The sequence below is a fragment of the Rutidosis leptorrhynchoides genome, chromosome 11 (assembly GCF_046630445.1).
Source record: "Rutidosis leptorrhynchoides isolate AG116_Rl617_1_P2 chromosome 11, CSIRO_AGI_Rlap_v1, whole genome shotgun sequence".
Taxonomy (NCBI): domain Eukaryota; kingdom Viridiplantae; phylum Streptophyta; class Magnoliopsida; order Asterales; family Asteraceae; genus Rutidosis; species Rutidosis leptorrhynchoides.
Genome location: NC_092343.1, coordinates 187984402 through 187992587, shown reverse-complemented (window position 1 = coordinate 187992587; position 8186 = coordinate 187984402).

The window sequence follows — 8186 nt, the reverse complement described above, 5'->3', positions numbered from 1 at the left end:
ATGAAACTAAACAATTCTTCAAGTTTGCCACTTGATTTTATCTTAAACCCCATTTGTATCTTGACGATTAAAATCTGCGTTCAAACCTTTCATAATTCTTGAAAACACCTCAATCGGGAGGATGAACCAACCGCACTTCATTTACGGGAGAAAAGATTGATGCATATAGTTATGCACCTAAAAATACTCGGAACCTGAGTAAACGTTTAACACGTATCTGTGTCAGCTCTTTTGGCGTTGTTATTACCGAAAATAACTTTGCAAACCCTTTCCAAAATTAGTCAATTTTGTCACAGCTCCAGCAAGTCAACTTCAATTTTCATTCGGATTAACCTTATTATAATCTTGATATATATGCGTGCTCTTTTGTTGTTACCGGGGAACCTTTTATATCCCACCATATTATCAATAGACGTACCAGCAACCTCGCTGCTCCTTGGCTTAAATATCTTCGACAAATCACTATATTTATCTATTGAACTCTTATCATATACTCATCTGCATCTTGTAACGAGAACTGCCATACCAATTATCAGGAATCAGCAATCAGTACTTTGAAAACTCACAGCATATCTACATCAAAAGTTATGTGTATGACATTTATCTCTTAGAATTATGATCTCTCATTTTGAAATTCTGAAAAGCACTCAGTCACAAATCAATACTCTGAATGTTGAAAAAGCTGAATGAAGCAGCAGAAACCGTAGACGACTGTAAACGACCTTAATCATCAGAAGTTTGATGATAAAGAATAGTATGTTGGAAAAACTCATAAAAGTTGGAACTGGAAAACGGATTGAGCTAACCACGAAGGAGACCAAGGACAAATATAAGGACCATACCCTATATTCAAAGAATCCAGGTAACTCTGGATCCGTTAAAATCTTTAGAGATTAACTTGCTCCGAAGTCATGTTAAAATCCTGCGGAAAATCTTTCTCCATCAACCATCGAACTTAGAAATTCCAAAATATCATCATCAATATCTTCGATATTTCTGAGGATATTTTCATAAATATTCTCGTCCGAAATTATATACCTCTTCGTACTTCCTGTGTATCATTATAATGGAAACATTCAATAGAAAATTTAGTACCGAAAAGCAGATTATGCGAAACTATGAAGAAAGCCGTGGACAAATCACAAAGAATAAGTTTGACTTCAAAGAATCCAAATGATTCAATGTCTGCTAAATTCTTTAGTGAATATCTTGCTCCTTACTCTAAACCCTTGCAGACAATAGTTTCTATCATCCGCTGATCTTAGATATTCCGAGATATTATCGTATCTTTCATTATAAATATCCTTCATATTTCTGGAGATATTTTTATAACTATTCTTATCTGAAATCATTAATCTCTTCGTGCTATCAGTATTACATCATATAGAAACTGTTAGTTTCTATATTCTGTAAACTTTCGAGCTTAAAATATGAATGTTATTGAAGTAATGTTGGGAACTGATGCATAAGTTAGTATAATATAATGACACTTGATCAACGTGATTATATTACAGTAAGTCATGCTGAGTTTCTAATGGGACGTGATGATTCACATATCCTAACGTCATCACATGCCATGTTACATAACTCTTTCATTATGCTTAACTTCTGAACATACCAAAAAAGTATTTTCTTGATAGTTCTATTCTCAGTGATTCTGGTAATTTGATAAATCAAATCGTGCTAATACATTAGTTCTTATTTAGAACACGATGTTTATTCGAAATTCCATACTTACGAATTCTGGACCATTACAAGAGATGCCTAACCGCAAGAAGAAGAAACGAAGGGACAAAGCTCCGAAATAGAAATTGGAGTATAAATCACAGCAAATAGGAGGGCGTATGAACTGTGGATGACAATGATTATAGGAAACAGAAATAGGGGCATTGAAGAATAAGGGGAGATACAAAGCCCGATAACAAAGTATAAATTACAAACCGTGGATATTAATACGAATAGCAATATAAAGACACGGTATAATTAAGAATAGTATCACCCCAAGGTAATGGTAGAAGTAAACAAATTCTTCTGGTGGAAAATTAAAAAGAAGGATGACAGAAATATTAATTAGGAAAATATCAAGGATTAGAACTGGATGAATCATTTTCACAATCTTTTAGAAGTAAAAATTAAGAATGAAAGTATAGGAATGATGAAAATAATGGAACGGAAGAAGTTCATTTATAGTGGGAATACCAGATAAAGCAATCAAGACAGATGATCGCATTTAATTATAGAGATCTTAATTTCCTTACTCGCCGAAGAATCAAATCTTTTGGATTACGAAGATTTTCTTTAAATCCCTTGAATTCCGGAATTCAACCAAGACAACGTCAAAAGTTAAGACGAACATTATTTTCCAAATTCAACCCTGACTCTATCAAAAGTTAAGCTGAATCTTTACTTTCCTATTTCACTCTTTGGTGATAGCTTCATTCGTACTCTTCGAATAATCAAATTATTTTTATCCATATTACTCAATGATTATAAAACTCAATTTATCAACTCATATTCGTCATGAAAACATTTTTATTGTTAGCCATGACCACCTCACTCAAATTTCGGGACGAAATTTCTTTAACGGGTAGGTACTGTGATGACTCGGGAATTTTCGACCAAATTTAAACTTAATTTTATATGATTTCGACACGATAAGCAAAGTCTGTAATGTTGAGTCAAAAAATATTTTGAACTGTTTCATATATTCGTTTGACTTTCGACCATTCCCGACGATTCACGAACAACTATATAAATAGATGCATATAGATATTATTGAAATAATATATGATTAAACTGTTAGAATTAAATATGTAAAATAATATGCGATGTAATTGAAACTATATTTATAAATATATAGATATATATAATTATGTATATAAATATATTACTTGTAAATATATAAAGTTATATTAAATCTATTTGTTTAAAAATATATAATATATTTGTTTTAGTAATTAAACTTGCTATTTTAAAACTGTTTATATATAGAATGTGAATATATTAAAAATAAATGATTTCGAGCTTAATTAGTAAACGTCAGTAACAATCAGTTGACGTTTTGTTAGTTTTAATATAGATATAGTATATGTTCATGGGGGATTGAAATAAAAGTTGAACTGTAAATTGATTTCGGAGATCTTAGATTTGTTAAATATTTTTTTACTTTTTTAAGTTTGAATATTAGTACTCCGTACATATAAATTGGAACAGAAAATAAATATTTATCGAACCTTTTTTATCAGATTTCAAATAGTTAATGAGTGAAATAATTAAATATATTTAATCTAAAAATTTGGGATTTTTTAGGAACACTTTTATACGTCAACTGTTTAGCAATGAACCACGTTATAACACAGTCCGTAAAAAAAAACTTTCGGTAGATTAAAACAAAATAATAGGCTGCTAACTGTATTGAGATTCATTCATCTCCACGTTTTATTAGTTGATTTATTATTATATTATTTTATGTAACCCACTTGATTCAATTCATTTGTCCCAATTCATTTGTCCGTGGTTTTAAAGTTGTTCACTGTGCTTGTTTTGTTGTTTGGTTCTCTAAAGTCTACATTTATATATATACATTACATATAGAAACATGTAGAGGGATAATCACACATACACTACATGTTAAACTCATCACCACCCTTCTATCTTCTTTTCTTGTTTCTAAACTAACCTAACACCTTGAAAACCGCCACCCATTTCGCCACACCACTTGGAACCCGACTGCTACAACCAAGGACCACCACCATCGTCTCATTTTGCTGTTTTAGCAACCCACAAACTGCCACCATCACCATCTAATTACGGCTGTACGAATCAGTCACCTTTCATCACCATAGTTCAAACACCACACATTATATATGTACTATTTAAATATGTATTCCTGTTTCGATTCAACTTGTTTCGATTCAACTGCAAACATAAACCACCATAGTCACCCCTCTCCATCGTGAACCACCACCACTTTCAACATTTATTTTTTTTACGAACCATTTTCTGTTTTACAAATGAAACCACAAGTAACCACCTTTACTCTCTATCTCTCTCTACCACGACACCACCACCGGGTATCACTTTTAACCCGACAACCATCCACCTCCATAACCACCATCACCAAGAACCAATCGTCACCCTCATCATCCTCACCGCCATCACAGCCACCTGGGAACCACCATTGGCCACTACCAATGTCTTCTATCTCTTTTCTCGCTCTCTCTCTTAAATTTGATCATGAAATACCACCAATCTCGTCACTTTCGTTGCTACATATTTTTTTTTCCTGTTATCCGAAAACAATACATTACCCTGCACCCACAAGAACCACCACCGTAAAATTTTTCTATTACCTTTATTTTATTTCTATCCAAAACAATCGCGAACCCATTTACTTCATTTGTTTCTGTTATGTCGCTATTACTACTACATCCTGCAGTGTTTATTTTTTTTTTATTTTAGAACCATAAACGCCTCCACAAAAACTTGCTGCATCTTGTTACCATTCCTGTTGGGAATCAAAACACAAATTTCGTTAAGATAAGTGATGAGATGAAGATATTAATCGTGAACGAATGAGGGTGATTTTATGTGAACAGCGACATGAAGATGTGATGATAATAATTAAGATCGTATGAAAGTGTTGAGCTAAACCCTTCTTGATAAACTATCAATGGAAACCAGCTGTATGTTTGTCGGCCATCGCTTCCTTGAAAACATAGTATACCGAATTTTTTTTTATTTAATGAAAAATGGGCTATTGCTTTTCTACTTAAGCCGTTCCATTTTTCTTTCTTGTTGGGCTTAAGAATCGTTAAGGGACTGCTAGATTTCGAATTTTATTTGGGCCATGATAAATCCCACTTGGTTCTTAACTGAGTTCAAGAAGGTAACATACATATACGAGATAAAGGGATTTAATGAGCTTATTAATTCGGGAAGTATTAAACAGCTCAATGGTTTAGAGTTTTGTGGGTTAAGCGAGAGGTCATGGGTTCGAGCCCGGGTAGGGGCATTTATCTTTTTAAGACTTGTTACATTAAGGTAGCCTTTCTTCTATTTTTATTATTATTATTTTTATTTATTATTATCATTATTAATGTAAGTAGCATTATTATTGAAACTAATTTTTTTTTTCTTTCATAAAAATTATCATTTTTATTATTAGAATTATCATTATTTTTAGCATTATTATTTTTATTGTCATTTTATTATTTCTAACACTAATATTTTTATTTTTACCATTATTATTATTATTAGTATTATTAATATATCAAATAAAGATGTTTTATATAAAAATATATTATTTACATAAAACATGTCTATATTAATATGTTTGTAATAAATATTAATTATCTATTTAATGTATATAAAAATAAATATAGATAATTTAGTTATTAATTAAACGTACAAATTACTAAAATAACAATTAATAATAAATACCTAAATTTGTTCGATTACCATTATATGTGTTAATATATATATAAATGATATAGGTTCGTGAATCCGAGGCCAACCCTGCATTGTTCAATATAGTCATATGTATTTTTACTACAAAATACATTAGGTGAGTTTCATTAATCCCTTTTTAAATGCTTTTGCAATATATATTTTTGGGACTGAGAATACATGCGCTGCTTTTATAAATGCTTTACGAAATAGACACAAGTGATCGAAACTACATTCTATGGCTGGATTACTAAACCGAATATGCCCCTTTTTAGTCTGGTAATCTAAGAATTACGGAACAGACACCCTAATTGACGCGAATTCTAAAGATAGATCTATTGGGCATAACAAACCCCATCCAAAGTACCGTATGCTTTAGTACTTCGAAATTTATATCATGTCCGAAGGAGGATCCCGGAATGATAGGGGATATTCTTATATGCATCTAGTTAATGTCGATTACCAGGTGTTCACCATATGAATGATATTTTTGTCTCTATGCATGTGACGTATATTTATGGAAATATGAAATCTTGTGGTCTATTAAAATTATGAACTGATAATTTATGATAAACTGATGAACTCACCAACCTTTTGGTTGACACTTTAAAGCATGTTTATTCTCAGGTACGAAAGAAATCTTCCGCTGTGCATTTGCTCATATTAGAGATATTACTTGGAGTCATTCATGACATATTTCAAAAGACGTTGCATTCAAGTCGTCGAGTTCATCAAGATTATTATTAAGTCAATTATAGTTGGATGTATTATGAAATGGTATGCATATTGTCAACTTTCAATGAAAAGAAAGTCTGGCTTTTAAAAACGAATGCAATATTTGTAAAATGTATCATATAGAGGTCAAGTACCTCGCGATGTAACCAACTATTGTGAACCATTTATAATCGATGTGGACTTCGTCCGGATGGATTAGGATGTGTCATCACATACGTCCCATGCATAGAGACAAAAATATTATTCATATGGATTGAACACCTGGTAACCGACATTCACAATATGCATATAAGAATATCCCCATCATTCCGGGATCCTCCTTCGGATATGATATAAATTTCGAAGTACTAAAGCATCCGGTACTTTGGATGGGGCTTGTTGGGCCCGATAGATCTATCTTTAGGATTCGCGTCAATTAGGGTGTCTGTTCCCTAATTCTTAGATTACCAGACTAAAAGGGGCATATTCGATTTCGATCATTCAACCATATAATATAATGTAGTTTCAATTACTTGTGTCTATTTCGTAAAACAGTAATAAAAATAGCGCATGTATTCTCAGTCCCAAAAATATATATTGCAAAAGCATTTAAAAAGGGAGTAATGAAACTCACAGTACTGTATTTTGTAGTAAAAATACATATGACGACATTGATCAATGCAAGGTTAGCCTCGGATTCACTAACCTATATCATTTGTATATATATTAATGCATATAATCGAAATCGAACAACTTTAGATATATTTTGTTATGTTTTAAGATTAAAATTCCTATATATATATTTATATTTATAATGTTATAATACTTATTTGATATATAATTTAATTAACGTTATGATATTATATTAGTTAAAATATAGTATTATATAATATTAGTATACTTCTTTAATAGATATATTTTATATAAATTTCTCTTGCTTGAAAAATGTTAACTAATATAGGGGTAATAATTATTATTATTATAATACTACTAATAATAATGATAGTAATAATAATTATTTAAAATGATAGTTTTAATAATAATAATAAGATAAAAATGATAGTTTTATCAAAAATAGTAATTTACATTGATAATATAATGATAATAATAATAATAATAATAATAGCAGTGTTAATAATAATAATCAGATTTAACATAATCCTCGTGTTTACTTTTCTAATTTATTTTTACAGTTCCTATAACTAAATTTCATAACTATATTCATAATTGTTCCTGAGTTCATATAATTATAACCATTTTCAAAACTATACCATATCAACTGTTATTATAACTTTCATAATATAAATGTTATAGACATTTTCATAATCATGTTAATCATAATAACAATAATAATAATACTAATGATAATAATGTTAGTAATGATAATACTAATAATTATAATAATGTTAATAATATAAATTATGTTAATGATAACAACACTCATGATATTAATATTAGTAGTAACCATAATTAACATAATGCTAACATTAATAATAACAATAACAATAATAATAACAATAATAATAATAATAATATAATAATAATAATAATAATAATAATAATAATAATAATAATAATAATAATAATAATAATAATAATAATAATAATAATAATAATAATAATAATAATAATAATAATAATAATAATAATAATAATAATCATCATAGAATATGGAACTACCTCAAAATAGGATGGTCTAAAAAAATTAACGACCCAGTTGAGAATCGAACTCGCAACCCCTCGAGTACCCATCAACACCTCAAACCCATGAACCAATTCTTTTTATCTGATAATAACCCGTTTTAATTACACTTAACCTATTCTTCTGCTTCGATTTCCTTTTCTTATTCTTATGTTTCAGACGACCCAAATCAAATTAATCCTAACAACAATGATTTATATTCTTCAAAATAATTAGAAACCTTAATATTAAATGATTGTAGTATTTGAAAAAAAAAAATGAAAAAAAAATGCTGCTGCTGCTTCGCTACTTTACAAAAAAAAAAAAATGTTTTCAATTTTTA